Source organism: Protopterus annectens, chromosome 16.part0 (assembly GCF_019279795.1).
Source record: "Protopterus annectens isolate FY-2018-M chromosome 16.part0, PAN1.0, whole genome shotgun sequence".
NCBI classification, from domain to species: domain Eukaryota; kingdom Metazoa; phylum Chordata; order Ceratodontiformes; family Protopteridae; genus Protopterus; species Protopterus annectens.
This window is the reverse complement of record NC_056750.1, coordinates 442,108,249-442,135,038: the sequence shown is the minus strand read 5'-3', so window position 1 is coordinate 442,135,038 and position 26,790 is coordinate 442,108,249. Positions and strand designations below refer to the sequence as shown.

The 26,790-nt window shown below is 41.1% G+C and overlaps 1 protein-coding gene across 4 annotated transcripts in view; it reads right to left on the bottom strand.

Moving 5' to 3' along the window:
* The window catches only part of DENND1A (DENN domain containing 1A), a 4,751,104-nt gene that overhangs the window by 1,937,127 nt on the left and 2,787,187 nt on the right, over positions 1 to 26,790 (bottom strand). The window lies entirely within an intron of this gene.

Here is a 26,790-nt window from a genome sequence, read left to right as displayed (position 1 = left end):
TGGACAACACAGATGGAATGTTATGGTGATAACATATTACCTCGCCTCCCAGTTACTCTCGGAGTTCCCCAAGGGTCTATCCTTGGCCCTCTGCTATTCTCTCTTTTCACTAACAACCTACATACTGCTACCACACAAGCGTCTCTTATACAGTACATATATGACTCTACTATCATCTGCTCTGCCCCCACTCTACCAGAACTACAACAAATCACACAGGAATCATTCTCTTCTGTAGAAAGCTGGCTATCCAATGCTCAGCTCCTACTCAACGCAAGTAATACAAAACTTCTCCTGTTCCAGCTTTCCAAAGCACCCAAAACACCCCCCACTTCAACATTCTTGCCAAAGACAATACCATCATCTCTCCATCAGTACACACAAAATTACTCTGTGTGGAAATAGACAACTTAGATTTGACACCCACATATCTCTCACAATAAAAAAAGTTCACAAGAAACTTGGTGCATTATATCGAATCCGCCAATTCCTAACCAAGGCGGCTAGAATCTCCATAGTCAATTCCCAACTAATCTCCACCCTACGCTATGCATCCCCCATACTTACCAACCTTAAACAGACAGACCTACACAAGCTAGATGCTTGTTACAACAAAATTGCTAAATTTGCCACTGGAACTTCCTCTTCCTACTGCAGCCATCATTGTATCTCCCTTAAAGAACTAAACTGGCTAGAACTCCCACAACTCCTTCACTTTAATCAACTCACCCTCGCTCATAAACTTATTAACCACCCCCTTAACATCCCTTCTCCAACCCTATCACCCACTAGGCCCCTAAGATCAAGCAACAGAAATCAACTCACTGTTATCAAACCCAAAATCTCATCAGGAGAAGCCATATTTTCTTGTACCATATCTACACTTTGGAACAATCTTCCACCCTCTATAACTACTCTACCTTCCAGTAGCCTTTTCAAGACTGCGCTCAAATTCCACTTAAATTTGCACTGGCTTTGTCCTTGTTCTAATCTAGACTAACAACCCCACCCTTACCCCCCCCCCCAGCTAGACTCTTAGCCCAACTATACTACTGCCACTACTAACCACAGTCAGAAATAGTTGTCTTTACATACTTTAACATCTTGTCTGACAACTTTGTTGCTAATATTATCAACAACAAGAAACTATCTTAACTTGCAACATTTACTGTATATACTGTTGATAATCAATATCTTGTTATTGTATTAAAGCCAACAACCTGTAATGTTGTTTACTATTGCTGCAACTTTGTATCTCTATTTATCATGTACATGATGTGGAGATTTTCTCCCCGGGCATCTGCTGAAAAAGGACCTGTGTCCAGTTAGAATTTCTCGGTAAACAAATGTAAATAAAAATAAATAAATAAAATGTTTGGGATTCTCTACCATTGAAAGCCTAAAGTTTGGCCAGTATACCAAAGCATACTGTTTGCTTTAAGGTATGCCAAACGTCACACGTATGTTCCTCACATAGCAGGAGGTGATGTCTGGACGTACCATCCTCAGAACTGATTGCCTCCCAGTAGGAACAGCAGTTTAAGGAAATCCAGGAGGTAACCAGTACATCAGGAAGATAAAGGACTAGGGGGAAGGAGGGAGGGAGTAAATACTGCAGCAGTGAAGGAAAGGATATCTACTGTTATGGTAAGATGTTACACAACTGTACTATGTCCTTACACTCCCAAACATAAAGAATACTGCAGCAGTGAAAGTGCCAGGGTTCAGAAAGAAACTTGGGAGGAGGAGAGAGCAGTAGAGCCCTCTAGGAAGCCATGAAGAATGGTCCTAACAAAACTAGCTCTAGCTGTGGAGATATCATCCAACTTGTAGTGCTTGGGAGAAGTATGCACAGAAGTCCAGGTAGCTGCTTCAAGAATAGAATTAATACCCAACCCCTTGAAAAAAGCGCCAGAAGAAGCCACAACTCTAGTAGAATGAGCCTTTACAGAAGGAAGGCTCCAAGCATGAAAAGTATAACAAAAAGAGATAGCTTTAGAAATCCAAGAAGAAATAGTTTTCTTGGATACAGCTAATCCTAAGGACCTAGAATGAAAAGAATTAAACTGATCAGATTTTCTAATAGCCTTGGTTTTATCTAAATAAAATCCAAGTTATCTATGCATGTCTAAAGTATGCAGCACCCTCTCACTGTCAGATTGCAGAGAGGGGAAAAAGTAGGCAAATGAATAGACTGATTGACAACTCATTAACCACCTCCGGCATAAAAGAAGGATTAGTACGCAAGGACGCCCTGTCCTTATTAAATATCATAAAGGGAGGACAAGCCATAAGGGCTTGAATTTCAGACACTAGTCTGGCAGAAGAAAGGGTCAACAAAAAGAACAGTCTTCCAAGAACAATAATGCAAAGAAGCTGAAGCAGCAGGTTCAAAAGAAGCATGAGAAAACTTCTCCAAAACAAAATTAAGATCCCAGTAAGGAGGACCAGGCTTCCTGTGAGGTCTCATATAAAGCACACCTTTAAGGAACTGTTCAGCCTTAAATCTAGAAGCCAAAGGAGGAGATAAAGGCAGACAAGCAGAAAGAGCTGATAAGTGGGCCTTACTAGAAGAATAGTACAGACCAGCATTGAGCAACTCATGCAAATAAGAGACAACCAAAGGAAAATCCACAGTAAGTGGGTCCAGGTTACGAGAAAGATGCCAAATAGAAAACCTTTTCCCTTTGGATAAGTAGTATTTCCTTGTAGTAGGTTTCTTGGCCTCCTGCAAGACCTTCAGCATGTTCTCAGTAAAAAAGGTGTCTATGTGGAATCCAAACCCTATCACCCACAGTATCAGTTGAAGAGTGGATAGGTGAGGCTGGATGAGAGATCCCTTGTCTTGTACGAGTAGATCCACCATGTGAGGTAACTTGTGATGATTGTCCTTGGCTAAATGCAAAAGTAGGGGGAACCAATGCTGTTGCGGCCAAAAAGGAGTCACCAAGAAGATTTTGGAAGCATCCTGTCAAATTCTGAACATGACTTTTGGAATAAGAGGGAGGGGACGGAATGCATAAACAAAAATCCCCTTCCAAGGAAAGGATAGGGTGCCCACCTTTCACAGCAGAGTACTTGGGACTCTGGCACAAAATAGAGGAGGTTGTCTGTTCTGATGGGAGGTAAATAGATCTACTTAAGGAGTACGCCTTGGCAGACAATGTGCTGAAACACATCCCTGTGAAGGATCCATTCATGTGATTGAGTTAAGCACCTGCTCAGAGCGTCTGCCACAATGTTTTACCTGAGGGGATGTAAATTGCCTGAAGAGTCATTTGATACTTGACAGCAAGATTCCAAACCAGGAGTGCAATCTGACAAAGAAGGTACGATCGTGTTCCTCCCTGTTTGTTTATATACCAGATCACTGTGGTATTGCCTGTTAATACCTTGAGAGGCCCTGAAGAGATAAGAGGACAAAAAGCCTGAAGAGCCAGAATAAGAGCTTTCATCTCTGACACTGATTCCACTGAAGAGGTGATCACCCCTCCCTGTACCTTTAGGGAGCAAAATGCTGCTCCCCATCCCGCATCTGAAGCATCTGTGAATAATTCCTGAGAGGGAAGAAGAGGATGAAAAGGGACCCCTGGATTTAGTGACAACTGCTGGATCTATCAGTGAAGTTCTTTCTTGAGACAAGGAAGAAGAGGAACTACCAAGTCTAGAGAATGTGCATGTTGAAGGCAATCTGACTTCAGAAACCAATGAAACTTTCTCATGTGGAGTTTAGCCAGAGGGAGCATAGGAATAATTGATGCCATGAAATCCAGGGCTCTCAGAAACTCCTTGGTTGTAATGGAGTCCAGAGAAAGAAGAGTTTGAAAGAAGGAGATAAGAGCTAAAGCCTTTGGAGGAGGCAGGGATGCTGGCATAGACACCATCTGAATCCTGCAACCCAGAAAGACATGATCTTGAAACGGAGTCAGAGAAGACTTTTTGAAATTTATTCTGAACCCCAGGCTCTGAAGAAGGGAGATGGCAAAATGAAGACTTTGCAAAAGAATCCCTGGAGATGATACATGAATCAACAAGTTGGCCAGATAAGGAAATTTCTGAATACCTTTAAACCTGCAAAAAGCAATCACAGGAGCAAGGCATTTGGTAAATACCCTTGGGGTAGTAGAAAGGCCAAAGGGCAAAGCAGAAAACTGAAAATGTTTGGAAGCAACAGAGAAAGCACAAACTTCCTGCAAACAGGATAGATTGGAATATGGAGATAAGCATCCCTGCGATAGAGAGACAACATATAGACTTGAGGGAGTAAAAGAGGAAACGGAGTCTGAAGGGACAGCATCCGAAAGGTGGGCACCTTCAAAAAAATGTTTAGATGAGAGAGGGCTAGAATTGGTCTCCAAGTACCCTCTTTTTGGGCAACTAGAAACATCCTTGTATAAAACATCTTCCCCCTTTGGGACACAGGAACCTTTTGAATAGTATCCTGAGACAAAAGATCTTAAAGAACCTCTGGGAAAAAAGGAAGTTGTTCCTGAGGAGGCTGAGGATTACCCATAAAAGAGGGATGGGATTTTCATACCATGAAGTACCCCTGGCGAATAATGGATAGAACCCAAGAATCTTGACTAATTTGAAGCCAAACAGGAGGAGAAAGAGAATGGCAAAGAGAAAGAGGAATGTGGCTGCAAAGAGATGGATACTCATACAGCACAAAGTTTATCAGGAAAGGAAGGATTCTGAGTCCCTGAAGTCTGAGGTTCCTTAGTAAAGTAGCCCGCTTGTTACTCTTTTTTTCCCTTAGTAGGACAGTGAGATTACCTGCAAACAAAGGCCAACTTATTGGGATAGTTCTTCTGGAATTTGGCACAGGAGAAACAAAAAAGAAGTTATTAATCAACATAACATTCCAACTGTGTTGATGATCTTCATTCATTCTTTACAAATGGGACTCTGTTCCGATCTTGGGAACCGGCTTGGCCATTATACAGCTCATGCCAGCCAAAAAACTCTCGAGCTAAGACTACCCACAATCCCCCTCTCTTCATTACCTCAGATCGAGTTTGCAGATCATAGCAAGAATATACACGGGAATTATAAAAGCAGGAACAATGTCCAAGGAAACAACCCTATGGAAACCCAGGACAAGGGTTTGATCCCCCAGGAAATCTACAGGAGGGGGAAGGTGGGCGGGATGTCAATAATGAACGAAGATCGACAACACAGATGGAACATTATGGTGAGTACATAACTTCTTTATCTGATGTTGTCAATCTTCATTCATTCTTGACGAATGGGACTGTCCCCAGCTATTTCAGTCCCTGGGTGGACTATTGGAAGCATATTCCTGAGAACCACAGAGCCAAAGGATGCTCTTCCCCTGGAGACCATAACCAATCTGTAATGAGTAAGAAGGGTATGAAGCATAGCTCAAGTTGCAGCTGCACAAATTGCATCCATAAAAGCTTTTGAATGAAAAACTGCTGATGTGGCAATTGATCTGGTTGAATGAGCTTTAACAGGCGCAAGTAACTTTTGGTTGTTGTGTGCATAAATAAAGGTAACAAAATCTCTCAGCCATTTAGATAAGGTCACTTTTGATGCAGCTTGCCCCACCGTTGTAGCAGAAAAAAGGAAATGAACAACTGATCTGATTTCCTGGATTCTTTTGTCCTGTTCGGGTAAAAACGTAGTTGCCTATGTACGTCCAATAAGTGTAAGCAGTATTCAGCTTTGTTGGAAAACCTGGGGAAGAAAACTGGTAACTCAACAGTTTGATTAATACTGGATTCAGAGTCCACCTTAGGAAGAAAGGAAGGGTTAGTTCTCAATGACACCCTGTCTTTATGAAAAATTATATACGGGGGGGGGGGGTTGCACATAATGCCTTGATCTCAGATACTCTTCTGGCAGAAGTGATGGCTACTAGAAAAAAACTTTTCCATGAAAGGAATTTCAGATGGTTCAAAGGGTGGTAGTACTAAAGATTGCAAAACCAAGGCTAGATCCTATGGAGCTAAGGGATTTTTGAATGGGAGGTTTTAGACATAAGGCACCTTTGAGAAAGACCTTGAATAGGCGATGGGAAATTAACGAATGGTCATTGCATCCATTGTGAAAATTAGAAATGGCTGCTAACTGAACTCTAATGGTGGAAGCAGAAGCTCCATGATCAAAAAAGGTGGCTAAAAATTCTAAAACTTTTTCAACAGGTGCCGAGAAGGGGTCAAAATTATTTTCAGAAGCCTAAAATGAAAATCTCTTCCATTTACTGGAATAGAGTCTCCTGATGAAAGGTCTATGGGAAGCCAGAAGAATTGTTTGCATGGGGGAAGTTATATTATTCTGCCTGGTGACTAACAGAATTGGAGGAACAAAACTGTGAGCTTGAGAGAGTGTAGATCAGGATGCACTGACCCCTGCAGGTGAGACAGCAGGTCTGGGACTGGGTCCAGAATCCATGGATAGTGAATCAAGTGAGGCCAAAGAAAGGGGAACCAAATTTGCCTGGGCCAGAAGGGGCAATGAGAATCACTTTGCTTCACAACCTTTGGGCTTTCTTTAGGAAGTGGGGGTATGAGGGGAAATGGGGGAAAGGCATAAAGAAGACCGAAAGGCCAATCGAGCAGGACAGCATCTCTTAGGGGCTCCCTCTGAAGGGGAATTAGGGCAAAGTAGCTGCTGCATTTGTTGCTGGTTGGGGAGGCAAAGAGATCACAGCAAGACTGGCTCCATCGGTGTAAGATTTCCTTTGCCACTTTGGGACTGAGAGACCACTCGTCAGGCAGTAGGATGCGTCTGCTCAGCTTGTCCGCTATCACACTGGAACTCCCCAGGATATGCATTGCCACAAGAAAGCAGTTGGAAGATATCGCCCACTGCCACACACTTCCTGGCAAAGGAGGTACGTTTGTTGATGTACCAAACCACTGACATATTCTCTGACTGGATCGCAACTGTTTCCGTAGGAAGAGCAGATTGAAAGGCTTGCAATGCTAGGAGCACTGTTCTCATCTTCCAGACACTGATGTGCAAGTTGGCCTTTTGTGGAGACCAAGTGCCTTGGACTGTTCTTCCCTAATAATGACACCACCCCCATCTGGGAGGCATCCGTGGTCACTATGGCCTTGGGCTGTGGAGAAACAAAGGGACAGCCCATTAGGATTTCTTCTGACTGCATCAACCAGGATAGATACTGCAGCATCCTGTTACTGAGATTGGGGGGGTCATCGGATGAGGTAGGAAGGATCATTGGTAGGTCAGAAGCCATTGAAGTAACTTCATGTGAAATCTCGCCAAGGGAACCAGAGTGATGGCTGCTGCCATAGATCCTAGGGCTTGAAGGACAAGTAGAGCGGGCACTCTGTTTTTTACTAAAATGAGCTGTACTTGAGATCTTATCTTATGAAGCCTGTGAAAGGGTAGAGAAGCTATACACTAAACTGTGTTGAGATGGGCTCCTATGAATTCTAGGTCCTGAGTGGAAGACAGCTGTGACTTCTCTTTGTTGACTGTTATGCCCAGGGCACTGAACAGGTGTATGATGAAGTCTGTGGCTTGAAGCAGTAGATGCCTGGTAAGGGCAGTGAGGAGCCAGTCATCTAGATAAGGAAACACCCGGAATCTGTGTAGTCTCACATGAGCTGTGACTACTGCCATGCATTTGTTGAACACTCTGGGGGCTGTGGTGAGGCCAAACGGCAGCATTCAAAACTGATAATCACTGGCCCCTAGCCAAAAGCAGATATACCTTCTTGAGCATTTGTCCATCTTTATGTGGTAATATGCATCCTGAAGGTCTATAGAGCACATCCAATCATTTCCCCTAGAAAGGGGACAAGACACTGAACCATAACCACCAGGAATTTTGTCAGCTGAGCAAAATTGTTCAGAAGACTGAAGTCCAATATCGGCCTCCAGTCCCCGTCTTCATTGACACTAAAAAGAACCTGGAGTAAAATCCAGATCCTATCTGGTCTGAAGGGACTTCTTGGATGACTCTTTTTTTCTAGCAGATTTTGAACTTCTGTGGCTGCGTCATCCCTCTGATTGGGTGGAACATCAAGGATTTTTCTCAGTGATCTTAGGAAAAGGGTGAAGGGGATGTCATAGACCCTGGTAATGATTCTCTGCACCCAAGAGGTTATTCATCACCAGGTTGTCGAGTGCAATGAGAGTCTTCCCACAGCTGCTTCTAGAGGTAAGCAATTGGGCCTCCTTTCAGGAGCACTGGTAGGGCTGTCCAGAGAAAGAGTCTCTAGAACCCTGGTTTCATGGGCCACCTCTGCCTCGTGGTAGGCATCTTCCATCTGAGGTCCCCCCTCTGAGCCGCTGCCATGTGTGTTCTTGAAAGGCACCTGGGACTTTTTGAACTACATCTTTCTACTCCTCTGATTCCTGGAGTAGGATCACTGAGGAGTAGAAAAATTAATGCCCATAGCAGACAGGGTCTTTCCATCCTTCTCACGCAAGGCTAGTGTATTCTTCACCTTGGTGCCGAACAAAAATGATCCATCAAAAGGAGCATTGACAAAGGGCTGTGCGAATTCACACAAGAGCATCCAGATGTGACACCTTATGGCAATGCCAGAACCCACTGCTCTGGTCATGTCTTCACTGTGTGTGGAATAAGCCATGTGGACAAGTTTGGTATAGACTCCAGGGTGGCTAGCTACGAGGTGACCTTGTCCTGCACCTTGTCAGACACTGCTCCTGCAAGAGTATCTAATAATTCCTTAATCAGATCTCTCTGGAGTCTAGAAAAATGTGCCATGACGTTCAAAGACCTGAGTGTGAAGGTCGATGAAGTGTAGACCTGCTTTCCAAATCTGTCCATCGTTCTAGACTCCCAGTTAGGAGGTTGGGCAATTGAACTCTCATCAGCGAGTTATTTCTCAGTGGTGGCAGCCGCTGCCACCACCATGACATCTTCTGCTAAACCCTTGGCCCAATATCGGTGGTCTTCTGGAGGTGATAAAATTTTGTCCGTTTTCTGGGAAATAGGCTCCATGAAGTCAGATGTCTTCCAAGCCCACAGCGCGACCAGCTTAATAAAACCATTAGTGGGTGAGGTCACTCAGGAAGTAGACGGTCGAGCACAGACTGCTTGCAAGTATACGGATTTCTCTGAGGTTGGATCCTGGGGCTTCCAGTTACCCATCTGCTTGAGGATCTCTAGGATGTCTCCATAGGAGACATCTTCAGGGGGAGACAAGGGGGAACTTCCCCCTTCATTAAAACCCATGGCTTCGGTGACAGATTCTTCTAAGGAATCTAGGTGCTTCCTCTTGTACGTCTCCTTACGGGGGGGGGGGGTTCCTTAGTGGGGATCTCCGAGGAAGACTCCAAACAAAAGGGGCCCTGTACAGAGGTAAATTAAAGCATCGGTGCTTGCTGTCCTGTTGTGGAAATTAGTGTCAGCTCTGGACCAGAAAATATGGTAATGTGACACTCTGATGCAGGAGGAACCATCTGACAGCCTGCAGAGGCTAAAGCTCTCGCCATAACCTGGAAGGTAGGACCCCCTGAGGAGGAGTTGGAGCCTGGAAACAAGAAAGCAGGAGTCGGGGAAGGACCCGCAACTGACAAAGTCCCGAGAGCCACGGTCGGCTCCCCATAAAAAAAAAAAAAAAAAGAAGCCAATCCGAGACCCTTGGAACCAGCAGTGGAGTCTTGTGCTCGAGAATCTGTTGGTTCCAAGGAGGGAACTGAAGAAGTCAGAGCAACCGGCATCGGAACAGCTGGTACCAGGGGATCGAAGTGCTGGGTTCCAAGGCTCCAGTGGTTGTCAGAGGAGGAGACAGTGAAGGAGACCTTGGAGAAGATCCAACTGCAGGAGGGTGAGTTACCTGAGAAGGGGCAGGAATTCCTCTGGCTGCCAACAGATGATCCACCAATCTCATGACATCTACCTCGCAGAGATTTCTGTAGGATCGAATGGACAATCATGAAGGGGACTCTGGTCATTCCAGAAAGGGACTGGGCAACTGGCCCACAAAAGGGTCTATGGAAAGTGAATACCTCGTCCTGGGAAAAAGATCTGGATCTGGTTTCAGCACCGAGAGGGTGGGCAGAGCCTGCTGAGGTGTCACTGGAGAAGTCTGCACTGAGCTGGAAACTAAAGATGGCAATGCCGATGCTGGTGCTGATGGCACCACAGTGACAGAAGTTGGTGCTGAGGGTTCTTTATTTGTAGTTTCAGTACCTTTGCTTTCAGTTACATGGAGGTAGTTGGAACTCTAGCCTTATGTTTTTCTGCCATGGGGGATGCAGGTACTGAGTGGCTCTTCTTTTTGACAGTGTCTGATTTAGGGGGAATCAGACATGGACAAAGCTTCACTAAAGTTAGTTTTTAATAAGCCCTTCAAAATGACCTTATTCTGACACTCTATCAAGGCCCGGTTACTAAAGGCCTGGAAAATGCCGCACTTTTGGTCAAGAAGAGGAGCTCCTAGGCAATCAACACACAAAAGATGCCCATCAGAATTGAGCATCTTTCTTCCATAGTCTTGGCACTGTTTAAATCCTGATCTGCTCTTATGCCTTTCCACCATTTTGAAAGAGGTAACAACTACGCATACCAACACACACAAAAAGGACAGTAGGAAGGTCTACCAACAATGGTAGAGAAGAAATACCAAAACGGTACAAGAGAAGAAAGAAAGAATACCAACAATGGCATTAAGAATTACCGCAAACAGTAAGAAAGCAGGAGAGGGGTTGCCAACAATGATAACGGAGATTACCAGCTGAGAAATACAAGGTATAATCAAGAAAATGTATGCATGTATGTATACATGTGTGTGTGTATAGGTAGTGAAAAAAAAACAAGAAGATATAAGAAATTTTAAGACTTGGCAGAGAGCATCTGCTGATGGGTCTTGCTGACAGAGCGGCAAATGAGATCTGGGGTAATGAAGTGAAGAAGGTATTGTGGGCAGTGTCTCAGCTCGAGAGTTTTTTGGCTGGCATGAGCTGTATAATGGCAAAGCTGGTTCCAAAGATTGGAACACAGTCCCATTCATCAAGAATGAAAGAAGATTGGCAACATCAGATCATATGTTTAAGCTAATATAAGGCCTCCTCCTATTCCTGAAAGGGCCTTAAACAAACCAGCAGCTGCTTCCTTAAACAAAAGTTTATCATCAAGAGGAGCATCCATCAACTTAGGTTATCATCAGGTAAAGGTTGAAGCCTAAGCCAAGAACACATCCTCATCACCGAATCAAAAACAGCAGCCCTAGAAGTGGCATCTGCTGCATCATAACAACACTTGATAGAATGATGAACCACTTGAGAGGAAGTCATTAACAAAGAAAGAAGAGGATTTATCCTCAAGTCAGGGAGATCAGAAATAAGCTGACAAGCCTGAGAAAGGAGAGCAAACACATACACGGACATATGGGTCTGATAATTTATAGTCCTAAAGGCCAGAGTAACTGAGATATAAACCTTCTTACCTAGCCTTTCCATGGTTCTGCTGTCTTTATCAGAAGGCAGTAACTTGGGCAAAGGATGCAATTGAAAAGGCTTGTCAGAGTCTACCGATACAACTGAGGGGTCAGCAGCAGGACATTTGCATGAAAAGTTACAATCCTCAGGCACCCTATAAAGCCAATCAGACTTCTTAGGAGCAGGGGGCAGAGAATCAGGAGTTTTAGGGGTATTAGTAAAAGCAGCCAAAACAGGAGGAATAGCAGAAGGTTTCGGAGGATCCAACTGTAGCAGCTCTTAGTACCTACTATGGATGTCAGAGACCTGAGCACAATCCCATTTAAAAAAATAACAACATCCAAGAAATTGTATCCCCAAAGGAAATTTCTTCAAAACGAGTATCTGAACTATTAGATTCCTCCTTTGACCCGCAGTCCAAATTTAGGTAGAGTAAGCCAGGGATTCCTCATCAGAATCCAACTCTTCCTCAGAAGAATCCTGTTCTCTGGACCTTTTAAGGGGGTACAGGACAAACAGGGAGCTGGAACAGAAAGCATCTGAGGAGGTTTTAGTGCCATTAAAGCATTAAACAAATCCTGAGTAAAGGCGTGCCACTCAATCTGTGGATCCCTAGGAGCCGGAGAAACATTTTTTTTTGTCTTTTTTAAATGAACATCTGCCCTATAAAATGTAGAAGGCTCTGATCCAGGATGACGTTCAATAACTGTAGTGGGAACGTCTACTCTAACTAGAATCTGTGGAATACCCCAAGGCCTCTCAGTAATAATCAACCATGGTTCCCCCTGAACGCCTGCAAAGCCTTATCAGACATGCAGCAAGCAGGATTCCTGCAGGCCTCCAACCCGGTCATGGCAGAGGAATCAGACAACAAAGCCAGGTGAGCCTCTGGGTTCTCACTGAGCTCAGGAAAACACCAAGCAAAGGCTGAACAGTGGAAGATTTCAGTCTTAATTTTTTCACTTTCTTCTTCCCTAATGGCTGACCCTTGGGGTGGGAAGTTTCTTCCATTGTATCTTCAGCAAGAAGCTTAAGGTGCTAGTTCTCAATATACACCGCAAGGGAAGAAAGCCTACTATGAAGGGTTTTTCATATAAAAGCCCGAAAAACTGAACAGCTCATATGGTTGTGTGAAGCTCTTAGGCAAAAAAGACATTTATTGTGGTGTTTTTTATGGGGAATAGGTCTCCTGCACTGGCATTTACTCTTCCTGCAAGTTGCAGCTGTACAAATCTCATCAAAGGAATTTCTAGTTAAAAAGGCTGAAGAAGTTTCCATGGATCTAGTGGAGTAGGCTTTTGCTGGTTTTGGTAAAAGCAAACCCTCTTCTTTATATACACAAAGTAATATAAGCAGATAACCATTTGGCTAAATTTACTTTAGAAACTGATTTGCCTAATTCTGATTCTGAAAAAGAAACATATAACTGCTCTAATTTCCTAAAATATTTGGTTCTATGTAGATAAAACCGTAACGGTCTGTGAATGTCCAAAAGGTGTAATGTACACGCTCCTCTATTTGACAAATTTGGAAAGAAGACTGAAAGGTTGTTAACCTGATTAATATTGTGTGTAACAGACTGTACTGACATAATTTTACTTGCAAACATTATACATGACTTATAATCTACCCAATCAATGCCAGTCAAACATTATATAATTCATTCAAATCCTGCCTTCTTTTAAACCTCATTCCTCCCCATTATGTATTTTTCTTACAGCTCCCATGTCTTTCTATGTAGCTTGCTCCTACCCTTTGATAAAGATCCCAATTCTAGTTGTTTAATCTCCGTTACTATATTCACTACTTATAGTACAGCTGGTTTGGACGTTGCCATTTGCTAGTAATTGCTTTTTTGCAGCCACCATAATTAGACTCAGCAAGCTCTCCGATCTTGTAGCCCAGGCCGGTATGACCCTAGCTCTGAGTAGCATCCTGCCATCACCCAGAATGACACCACAGTACAAGGACAAAATGATTCACTAACAATTGGCTAATCTTCTGGTGTCATTCTAAGGGAATCCAGTATCTGTCTGCCTGGGATGACATGATTGACAGACCACGCTGCTTTGCCAGAGATGGCCTGCACCTGTCGACCTTGGGATTCCGGATACTGGCAAAGGCTCTTGCCACCCCTATAGTGCCTTTTTTAGGCAAGGTTCAAATGACAAATTCACCACCGTAACAGGTACAAGCAAGCAAAATCTGAGGGTAATGCTACTCAATGCTAGAAGTCAAAACCTCAAAATGCACTCACTCAAGGCACTCCTTAAAATGGAGAACATTGACATCTGTGCAGTGACAAAGACCTGGTTCAAAGCTCCAGAGAGCACCCCTGCATTACCAGGCTATAATTCATACCACACCTTTCGGCCACCAAACCCGGACCGAAACACTAAATGTGGAGGCGTGTCCATATTCATTAAGGATATCCACACCTCCAAGCTAGTTGCTCACCATAATGCATCCGAGATTATCCAAGTTCAAATAATTCTGGCCAAAACCGCAATCCAGATTGTAGCTTGCTACAGACCTCCCACCATGCCCCAGGATTCTCACTCCTCTTTTCTTGATACACTGGAAAATATTAAGGTACAACCCAACACTCTAATAATGGGTGATTTCAACTACCCTACCACTAACTAGGAAAACTACTCATGTACCAACTCTTTTGCTCAACGTTTTCTGAAATTATCAATTCCAACGCCCTGGATCAACTTATCCACAACCCCACCAGGGGCAGCAATATCCTAGACCTGGTTATCACCAACATGGGTGATTGGTGTTCCACACCAGAGGTCAGCTCCTTGTTGGTCAGATCCCACCACAAGCTAATCACCCTAGATATCCACATCTCGCTGCCACCCCCATTAGGAAAACAACCGTAAAAACTTTCTCCAAAGCCAACTTCACGCTTTTTAAGACAGAAGTGGCAAACTTCACGACACCCATACAGATGGACAGTACGACTGCTGAATCCTACACAAATGCACTTTATAAGCACTTACACGAGTGAGTGGATCGTGCTATCCCTAACAGAACCAAGATGCTATTCTTCAAAAAAAAAAAAGGAAGCCAATCTGGTGGTCTTCTGCCATAAACAAACTCTACAAGAGAAGAAAGAAACTGTTGCAAAAAAGAGTAAAATCCCACGACTGGAGGAACTCCCTGGTCAGCCTCAGTAAGAAGCTGAGAACCCTCATAAAATCCTCCAAGCTAGTTATGAAAACAAAATTGCCACTGATTCTAAAGACAACCACAAAGCATTCTATAGCTATGTCAAAAATCTCAATGGCAACAGATCTGCTCTGAGTTACAGCATGACACAAAATATACAGAACCAACTGATATTGCCAACATCCTGGCAGATAGGTTTAGTGCTAACTTTACCCCCCTCTCAACCCCCTAAAGGGCCCATCTTTATACCGGAAGAATGCAAAGTTCCTGTAATAACGGCTGCACAGGTAAAAACCTCACTCTCCAAAGCCAAGAACACAGCATCCATGGGACCTGACAACATCCCAGGCTGCCTTCTACATGAACTACAGAATGAACTGGCATCCCACCTAAGTACCATGTTCAATCATAGCCTCACCTCAGGCTTTCTGCCCATTGAATGGCGCACCGCGACAGTTATCCCACTCCACAAAGGGGGGGGGGGGCACAACAGACCCCGGGAACTACCGCCCCATTAGCCTGACGAGCCTAGTCTGCAAGGCCATGGAACGTATCATCATGGAACTCATAAACAAAGACATTGGAGATCTCCAACCTCTGGACCCCACATAGTTTGGGTTTGTAAAAGGCAGATCATGTCTCCAAAACCTGATAGACTTCTTTGAAGTAGTCACCAAAGCCATAGATGAGGGTAAGGTTGTTCACATAGCCTATCTAGATCTCGCCAAGGTGTTCGACACTATCCCCCCATTCTGGAATTATAGATAAACTCACTAAACTAGGTATAAATCACTATGTCACAAGATGGGATGCCAACTGGCTTACTGACAGAACCCACACTGTGAAAGTAGCTGACTCCAAATCAGACTTCAGACTAGTGACAAGTGGAGTACCACAGGGCTCAGTCCTGGGTCCTCTCCTGCTTGGTATCTACTTCTCTGAAGTACAGGCTAACGCAGAAGGTCTTTAGCTAACTAAACTCGCAGATGACTGCAAACTAGGAGCCATAATCGAAACTCCTAATGATGTGGACATCCTACAAAAGGGCCTTACTGAGACAGATGCCTGGTGTCAAAGACATGGTCTCAAGCTCAATGCCAAAAATTGCATTGTCATCCCCTTTGGAAAAACTCTGTACCCATGAACTACCACATAGGCAGCAGTCTACTTAACACTGAAAGTGTGATAAGAGACGTTGGGACACAGGTGGACAGTAGTCTCTCCTTTGATAATCACTTTGCCAAAGTGGTCAGGAAATCCTTCTACATGGCACACCTCATCACAAAAGGTTTCTCATCCAGAAAAAAAGAGGTCATTGTTCCCCTCTACTCATCACTCATTAGACCCATTTTAGAGTACAACGCCCCTTTTGGTATGTACCTCACAAGACATCTACAACAACTGGAAAGGCCGCAAAAATACCTCACAAAGAGGATTACTGGCCTTAAACAGATGCCTTACGCAGACCGTCTCAAAAAACTACAGCTTTACTCCATCGCATATCGCCTACTCCGAGGCGATCTCTGCCTAACATACAAAGCTATGTCAAACCTAGAGCTGTTGGACATGCTCCACTTGAAGAAATCCCAATCCCTCCGAGCTACACGCTTCTAGGGCCCTAAACCTTGTCACCACAATAAACAGAACATGCTGGAGGGATAGATTCCTGTCCAAGAGACTTCCCATACTCTGGAACAGACTACCTATCCATGTCAAACAAAGCTCCTCATTAGCACTCTTCAAGAAAAATCTTGATGATTGGATGGGGAATAGGAAATTCACCCTGGGGATCACTTCTGTTGTTCTGCTTGACAGGGGCACAGGAAAATAATTTTCTTGGGTGGCGAAAGCCAGGGTACCTTTTTGGCTAGGCTTGTATAGGCCCTAGGGCCAATAGCCTAGTACCTACCTATGCACCTTATTATGTCTAGGCAATTCCGATTCTGTATCACAGCTCAGAAAAATCATTTCCCTACTTACACCAGTTTGCTCACCCAGTATCTCTAATAGACTAGTCCGCAGGGAATCTTTAAAGTCTGCCAGCTCATTACACTCCCAGAAAATATGTTCACTATTACCTCTTTCTTCCTCATCACACTGAAAACATTTGTTGTCTACATGAGGAAATATTCCTTGGAGTCAACATGGGGTATAAAATATCTATATAAATACGTCCAAGCAAAAATCCTAAATCTTCAAGGTTTTGCTGCATATTTGGTAGACAAACATGTAGCCCCCCTTGTTTCTTAGTGAACAGCTTATCAATCTCTCTTCCCAATCCTTTCTAGCCTTCTCTGACTGATTCTTACAATTATCATGCAATAGTTATGCTCTACTAATTATTCTTTTTTTAACAGCAGCTTCTGTTATAGATTCTACTAAAACCTCTAGGAGTGCTGGTCTTTCATTTAAGACTCGCCTGTTTCTTTCTCTTTGCCTATACATTGACATCAATCCTTGATAGAGAAGGTAATCTCTAACCTGCAGTCCAAATAAATTCTTGGCATCTTCCCATTCTATTACCTTTCCCTCTCTAGTTATTTGCTCCCAATACCTTGGCTCCTTTGCCAGTTTTCTCAAATACATTTCTGCCTCTTCTTGCCTACTGTCTGTATCCCTAGTTGCAGTCATCCCTATTGGCAGAACCTCCTTTCCATTCCCGTGTTGGCTTAGTTCTTAGAATACTTCCTGCTACTTTATAAATATAATATTCTCTATGATTATTATTCTCCTTAAAGGTCTGCATCCAGAATCAGTCTTCTCCTAGCTTCTTGAGCTTCCCCCCCCTCAGTTTCATCATCATCCCTTTCCACTTTGAATTACAGGTTTCTACTTGTGCAATGTATATGAGCCTTAACTATGTAGCTCTGAAATACCCCTTCGAATTGCGCAATCCCAATCCACCGTGTTGTACTGAAAGAATCTGCTTATCTCACTTCACTTTTGCCATCCTCTCCTCCCAGATAAGATCCTTAGGCTCTTTATTAACTGCTATCCACAACTTCTCCTCTGATTGATAAAATATGCCTGACCTGTGTATAAGATTAAAGGGACTAAAAATATTTTAACTACTTGTATATTGCTATCCATATCGATTTAATAGAGATTCAAATTTCTCAGTTTTTGTATTATCTTTTGTTAATCTCTTCCCACATATCCTTAGCTGCCACACCAGAATAATTTTTAATTCATACTCCTAAATATTATAGGGCATTTTATCATGTCCCCATAAAAACTGGATATTGCTGAACCAATTCATAATTTACCACTATTGCCTTTGTTTTAGCTCATTACTTTTGTATCCGAAAAAGATTTGAAACTATCTCAAAATGTTCCACAGCACTATAATGTCCTTTTCTGGTTTTGCCAGGTATAAAATTACATCATCTGTAAATAGAGTCAGCTTTTCTTGACTACCATACTAATTATATCTTCAAATTTCTGATTCCCTTATTTTCTTTGCCAATGGTTCTAAATATAATGCAAATAAAGGGAAAGAGGACACCCTTGCCTGGTTCCTCTGCTGAAGCAGAAATTTTCAGAGAAGAACCCAACCACTTTAAGTTTTGCCTGTGATCTCTCATATATCCTCCTAATCATCCATATAATTTTATCAGGGAATGCAAATGCTTTCATTGTTCTGCTCATAAATTATCAGCTTACTCTGTCAAACGCTTTCTCTGCATCAAGACCCACCAACAACAGTAGTATTTTCTTACATTCTGCTTCCCTCTGGATCATCAGTGTTCTGTTAATTTTGTCAAACATGTGCATCCCCTCCACAAAACCACACTGATCCATATCTATAAATTTTGGCATCATTGTTCCCATTCTTTTAGCCATTATAGACATAAACACCCTATAATCATGGTTTAGTATTGTAAATGGCCTATATGAAGCTGGATCTGATGGATCATTGCCCTCTTTAGGTAATACAGCTACCACTGCTTTCTTCCAGGATGTTGGTACTTCTCCTCCTAAATTACTCATCAGTTTTTCACTACTAGCTTTCAAACTTCCACAGGAATAACATCTATTCCTAGGGGCTTTCCTGTACACTGGTTATACATAACCAATTTTATCTCTTCTCTTCCTATCCTGTTACTAATTGAGCCTCATCTACCTCTAACCTTGGCATATTTAATTCTTCCATAAGCATTTCCACTTGTACTTTTTCTTGATTTTCATATTTTCTGCTTTACAGACTTTCATAGAATTTCCAAAATATGTCAAATATTTCTACAAATCTCTTGTTACCAAGACTCCCTAAGCTTGGCGGCAGTCCTTTCTACTTTCAGTTGCCTGTATGGTTGTTCTAAAAGTTTTTCTGAACTAGAGTTATTATCAAAAAACAGTTGCTTAACAGCAATCTTTCTAAACTCATGCATGTTTTCAAGGTAGTCCCTTATTTTCTGTTTAGCATTCTGTAGTTGCTTGTCTTCTTGTTCTGTGAAATTCCCACTATTTTGCAATACTTTAACATTGGTCAGTCCCTCTAAATAATTCTTGTTACTTCTTTACCATATCTCCCTTTCTATCTCCAGCTTGTTTTTAAATTCCACTCCCTAGCTATATTTTCAGAATAAATGTCTACCTTCTCCAGCAGCTCCTGAATAATTTTTATTACCCATTTCTTAAATTCTTCTCTTAATGACAGATAGGTGGGAAAGTGCCAGTGTCTCATTTTTATTTCATTACCCTGCATTTTTATTTTACTTATTATTGGCGCATGATCTGAAACAGTTATTGGGTGTGTATCAAGACCTTCAATTAAATGCATATGTTCCTGTGAAATGTAAACTTTGTCTACCCTAGCATAGTTTTTGTATCTTGGAGAATAATATGTATATTCACTCCAATCTCCTAGTACTGAAATCACATCTTCCATGCCAAATATTTCCATACATTTCTTCAAAAATCTACCCTCCTGTGTTATATTTTCCCTTCTTGGCCCCCAGAGACATCTTTACTGCTACAGATCAAATTTGAAACCCCACTTATAAGTAATATTCCTTGCTGAAAGCTGATTATTTCTTCCAGAATTTTCTTAAGCTCCATTACAGCAGTTTTAGGTGCAATATAAATATATGCCAGTGTAATCTTCCTCCCTTGCCTTTAGCCCCTTAGTACTAAAAATCTAACAATATTTTCTTTTTTATCCTTTTTTATTACAATTGGAGCTCCTCTTGCAATGAATATAAGTACTCATCTTTTCCTCTGTCCCCATGTATTCTAATGAATAACCATCCTGAAAACTTTTCTTTATCAAATTCACATGCTCAGTTCTTGTATGTGTCCTGTAGCATTACTATCAGTACTCTACATTTTGAATACAGTTCACTACTGTTTCTTTTTTATTTATCTGTGAGACCATTGGCATTTAAAGACATTACAGAAAGCATCACTGTCTTAAAAAGTTATTATTCCCACCTTTTACATATAACAGCTTCTTGTTATATGTCTAGTTCCAGCTTTTCTATTACATGCATAAGCAGTTTGGCAGGTTGATCTTTTATGCAGTTTCTTGTCATATCCACTTGAGCCTATGTCATATCTTACAAAATGTTTTGTTTTACTGAAAGCCCTAAAATAAAAAAAGCACACCCCAATACCCCCTAAAAATCTATTAACTTAATAACAACACACCAAAGTATGTACATATTCAAATACTGAAGTTTTACCCTCCTAATAGGAACAAATGTTCCAAACTGATAGCCACACTCACAGACTTGCGTTAACCTAAAAGAAAGGCTATCCATGCTAAGACGTATGGTGCAGCCTGTGTTTCTAAGTGCTGCCTGGTTTTGTCTTAACTTCATGGCTCTCTCAGCTGAGAAAACACCTGAATGCTTTTAGAAAACATCATCTCCCAGCCATTTCTTTTTATGAGATTGTCTAGTAGAGACATGAGAGACAGATATAAAATAACTAAGCATACATTTTTACTAGAAAAAAGCCTTATAATATTCAATATTCTTTTTCATTTACTTGCTTCCTCTTACAATTTGTTCCTAGATCAAGCTAAGGGCCTTAATCCAGTTATTTCCATAAGCAAGAATAAGAAAATGCACACACATTTTTCTTTTGTCATGCTCTTTTAACCAGCTTTTTCTTCTTTTTTTACATTACAGTGACTATATTTCTTAAACCTGAAACATGGAGAAAGAGAGAATGGAGAAAGAAAAAAAGCAGGCGCACTATTTACATTAGTAACCCCATTACATTTAGCAATAACTGAGAAAACTTTACTTTATAGTATGCAAAGAAATCATGCTCTATTAAAATAGTACCATTAAGATAGCCATTAGGCAGCCACTTAGAAACAGTCTGCTTTGACACAGGTTATTTTTTCTTACCTTTACAAGAAATGAACAAATCAGATAGCTTGGCTCAAAGTAAACCCGGACACCACTTTGAGCATAAATGAAAGATTAGTTCAAAAGGAAACACATCTTTTTGGAAATTAAGATAACAATGGCCCACCAACCACAAGAGCTTGTAACTAAGACACTCTTCTTACAGAGGTCAAAGCAATGGAAAATAGTCTTCTTCATATTAAAAGCCTCAAGTCAGCCTGATGAATTGATTCAGAGATCATTCGCTTTTCCAACACAAAATTATGATCCAAAGGAGAAGCCACCTGCTTTCTAGAAAGCTCAGTAAGTAACAGCCCTTTCAAAAGCATTCTTACATGACATTGCAGTGAAAGAGGGGGATCCATGGTCAGACATAGTGAAATAGCTGAAAAATGAATCTTGATATAGGAGTAAGATAGGCTAGAGGATACTAACTCAAACAAATAATGCAGAACTGGAGAAATAACAGTCTTGAAAGAGGGTTGGTTCTTGTCTTAGCACCAACTAGAAAACCCTTTTTCATTTACTAATATACAATTTTCTAGTAGCAGATTTTCTTACATCCATGAGTACCTGCTGTACATCTCCAGAAAACAGGTGTCTAGAAGGTATTACAATTCTCTCTTCCAGGCAGTTAGTTGCAGTTGTTTGCTGTTGAGATGCATGAAATGCACTTTATCCTGAGTATGTCTAGTCTGTGAGGAAGTTTGTGGTAACTGCCCCTGGTCATTTCCCAAAGGAAGGCAGAACCACTGCTGTCTGAGCCAGAGGGAAGCAACCTCAATAATCTTTGGAGAGTGCTTCTGAGTCTTCAGAATGACCCTGGATATTAGTGGAAAGGGTGAAAAAGAAAGCAGGAAACATTATTGTCCAAGGAAAAGAAAAAGCATTTGCCTTTCAGTCTTTCTTGCATGGAGTCCTGGAGCAGAATATTGTCAACTAAGCCTTATAAGTGGAGGTGAAAAGATCTATTTGAGGTGTTCCCTACAGCTGGATCAGTTCCTGGGAGACCACTGATAAGAGTCGGTCCATTGTCCTGCTCAGCATGTCTGCCACACAATTGATGGATTACTTTCAAAATCCATCTGTCTGAAACTATCTGATGAACAAAAAAATAATAATGATACAAATCCAGCGGAGTTAATGCTCAGCAAAGCAACAGACTGTAGAGGCAAAAAATAAACAAGGAGCTGCTGAGCAAAGCAATGGGGGGGGGGGGGTTTCATCAGACCTAGCATGACAAAAACCATCTCAATCCAATCATTTAAATACATACAAAGGCGCCAAAAAACATCAAGCTCTTTAAAGCTATAGTGCATATTTATAAAATGAATGAGTCAGACATAATAATAAAAAAGACCTATAAATGAAAAAGGAAAAATGCTAAAAACAAATCATTAAAAGATACCCAAATGTTGTTTGGACCATTACTTTCATATGTTATAACTTTTAGATTCTTCATATAAACATTTGGGTATCTTTTAATGATTTGTTTTTAGCATTTTTCCTTTTTCATTTATAGGTCTTTTTTATTATTATGTCTGACTCATTCATTTTATAAATATGCACTATAGCTTTAAAGAGCTTGATGTTTTTTGGCGCCTTTGTATGTATTTAAATGATTGGATTGAGATGGTTTTTGTCATGCTAGGTCTGATGAAGCTATTGCGAAAGCGCTAACCTTTTTTAATAAATAAAATTTATTGTGTGCACATCTGGTTCGCTATCTTCCTATTGAGACTATTGGCTGTTGGAGTTTATTTTTATTGAAACCCCCCCCCCATTGCTTTGCTCAGCAGCTCCTTGTTTATTTTTTGAAACTATCTGATGTCAAAGACTGAAATGGAGGTTCAGACCTTCTTGAATGATTTAGGATTTACCAGGGTGGAAGGGGGAGGAGAGTCTTGTAGATAATCATTCAGACTTATTGGACTGTCATTTGCTCTGGGGATTCCTGCTATCATTTTGGTACCTATTTGCTAATGCTTCTAAATATTTGTTTACCAGAAGCTTATTGTGACTGTTTATTTTGTTTTCTTGAAAAGAGGTGGTAGAGGTAGCATTAAACCCCTTGTCAAATTTGGAGAAGGAAGGCAGAAAAATAAGAGAGATTGCATGGATCAGTTTTCTCTCTCTCATCATATTTTTAAGGACCTCCACAACAGAAGCTTCAATAGCTAACTCTGTCCTAGGGAGAATCAAAATGTTCAACTATGACATCATCTGGAAGGTTTTAAGTATGCAAACATGCAAAAATCCAAATGAAAGCTCCAGTGGCAGCTACTCTGGAGGTGGTATTGGCAAGATCATACGGACATTTCAAACACTGGGTAATGGGATTGAGATATAGCAGCAATTAGGTTACACCAAAGTTTCTTTTTCTTCAGAGGAGGAAACAAATGTCATAATATTCCTCATGCTTCAAAGTAGAAAGCATAAACTTTAACGTATCAGCTTCACAGATGAGAATTCTAAAAATAAGAGATGAAGAATAATACACTTTTCCCCACATCTATCAAAAGCTTCCTATCCTTATCAGAAAGAAAGGGATTGGTATTATCCAGATGTTTAGCAGCAACTGGGTTCACCAGAGGAACAGCTGCTGGGTCTAATCTGGGATGAATACATAAAAACTGCATGACTGAAGCACTTTATGCAAACAATCTGCTTTCACTGGGGCAGCAGGCTTGCTGAGAGGCAAGTTACAAGTTGTGACAAAAGCATCCTCCAATGCTAAAAAAAAACAGGAGGAATTGGACAAGTTTCTGGAAGTTCCAGTTTAAATAAATCATAATCCTCCTTCAGGAACAGGGAAGTGACATTATGTTCTCACTGAAACAACTGATTCACTATGAAAATAGTTTCAGAAAAAGTGAATTCTTCAAAGGCCACAGTCTCCTCATAATCTGAATCAGAAACCAGTGGAGACAAAACAGAATTTGTCCCTTCACAATAATTTTGTGTCTTGAAAACCTGAATCTCTTCAGAAAATGAAAATTCACCTTTTCTTTAATAAGAAACAGTTGAAATGGAAAGGTCAAAATCCTGAAGTAAATCCTCAACTAAGCCCAATAAAGCATTCTTGTCCAAAGAGCTATTCAATGACAGGAAAGTTCTGAAGAACTTGGTGGCCTGAGTGAATGAAAGGTGCCCTTAACCTTTGGATACTGGCCGGCTGCTATATCCTTGGCAGGATATAATCCATACAGCTAAGGCTACTGCAGCAGTAATTATAATGATGAACATAGTATTTTTTCATGATATTCAAGAAACAAAACATTTGTGTGTAGGAGTGGAGCTCCAAAGGTGGCTAAACATAAATTACTACTGTCAAGGGACAAGGTGGGTGGTTTTGCTGTACCTGACTTATTTCATTACTGGACACCACACGAGTAAGGATAATGGGTCTTTGAAAGGACAAAACAGTTGTGAGGGGTACTATTCTAATTTCTGTGGGAGAAGATCCTGATGCAGCTCTTTGTTAAAAGAATCAGAATAATGCCTGTGGGTTGTTCTGAGTGGTTAATGAAGTATAGAACAATGTGACAGACTTGGAGTGGCATGCTTTGTCTCCCATAAAGGTAGCACTGCAGATATGGCTATATTATACATTGATTGGAGAAGCACTGGGCAACTGTATATTGGAACCATTTGTTAAAAGCCTCCTTTTTCACAACATGGGAGAGATGTCAGAAAGATCATTTGTGTAACAAGTATTACTTGTTCTTTGTTAGACTAAAAAGGAAGATACACATGCATTAGCCAATTATTAACTGAACAGGGAACTTCCAGATGGAATAAGATTCAACAGAGAACTAGATTACTTGAGTAGCAACTCAAGGAAATTGTAAGTAGTGTGTAGAAGGCTTTGAAGGAGGTTAGACAACAAAGTTGGTGGGAATCTGAAGCTAAAGGATTAGAAAGTTTAGGTAGGCCCTGGATGCCTTTGTAGTGGTGAGTAATATGTATTCTTCTGAAGTATGCTATACATCCTAGACGGTAAAAAATCTTTGCATGTAAATGTGCATATAAAAATTTTTCAAACTCTGAGCACACTGCATCAAATACACCTGGGAATGGTGGGGAAGTGTTGGAGATGTTTAAGTGGGCTGTTCACAACGTGGATGTACATATTTTGGGAGTGTAATAAATTATTTACTTTCAAGAAGCAAATTCAGGAGTGTTTAGATGAGCTCTGGCCAGCGGAAATCAGACCATCTCCAGTAGTTTTACTGGGCATCCCAAATGTGAAGTACTTCAGTATGCCCATGGAAAGACTGATAATGCTCATGAGGAAGAAGGCTATCACCAAAAAAATGGAAAAAAAAGGGACCCACTTAAATTAGCAGAAGCAGTTAAATTGATTCAAGAACTTTCAGAGGCATTTTTTTTCTGAAAAGTTGTGACAGACAATGGTATACAAATGGCTGCCATGGATTTATTGGTTACACTTGAGACTGACTTTTCTTATTTAAAAACATAATAAAAAAATCTTTGTACTAATGCTCACAGTCAGGAGAATTTCTAGCCTACAAGTGTATAGTTGTTTTAGAATTACTTGTTATAAAGTAGATATTATTAAGAGTTAGACATTATTTAATACAAGGAAAGATAAATTTACATTTTGTTAGTAGCACTGTGTTGCAATATTATTGTTCCACTGAATGCTTTGCAGGTTTATTATGATGCAAAATATTCTAAATAAAGTTAGGAAAATTTTAATAAAAGCTACATATTCCATACTGCCCCCCCCCCCCCAAACACACACACACCCAACTCATGCAAGCAGCAGCAGATTAGGTGTACCTTGGGCCCTGGATGGTTTCCAAGCTATGCCCCCCCACAGGCGCACACACACACACACACACACACACACACACACACACACACACACACACTTTTTTGGACCACAGATGAATGCACATTCTTTTTGGAAACAGCTTCCTGATTGTTTTAAATTGTACTTAACTGTTTAATTAATCAGTGTGTGTGCTTTGAACGTATAGACTTGAGCATTCTTCTGGCAACGGATGAAATAAGATTTCAGATTTTAAATATGGCTCTAGAATAACAGTTTTTGTCATTTTTGGGTATTTTCTGTCTAAAACTCAAATGTCTGTCATTATTTAATAACTGCAATCTTAGTTTACCTGAACATTGCAAATATTATAAGGAGCAAAAATATGATCATGGAGAGCTGACAGCAATAAATTTCAGCTTTGCTTAACACAAACATACTGTTTCACACAATTATGCACTAGTCTTGCAAAGCTAGACTAATAACTGTTTAACTAGACTGTGACACCCAGAGTTAGACACTTTCAAACACAGAGAGCCCATGTACTCAGCAATTACAGCTCTACTGTTTACTGTACATCTTGCATGTCTGATTATGGCAAAAATAACGACAAATAATTATGAGTACAATATTGCACATTTGGCTCACACAGTTATACTACAGCCCATGTATTCAGACTAACTTCATACAAATGTACACAAGTCCTGCAAAGCCAGTGTGTTCACACCAAACAAATGACAAGAAAGATACTTTCATCCACAGAGAGCCTCCACCTAGGCGTTAAAGCCTCTTTGTTATGTACACCACACTTGAATGTATTAAGAAATAATACCTCTTTAACCCCTTGGCACAGGAATAGTGGACAAAGCCTCAATGTCAGAAAAAGATTTTAAATATTGTACTTATATACTTAGAAAATTGCTATAATAACATATTTTGCATTAACATGTATTTTCAAAAATATATGTCCAATATGAAAACTCAGATGTCTTGTCAGTATTAAGAGATTACATTCCTGAAAGGTTTGCCAGCAAACTACAACATTTATGAGGA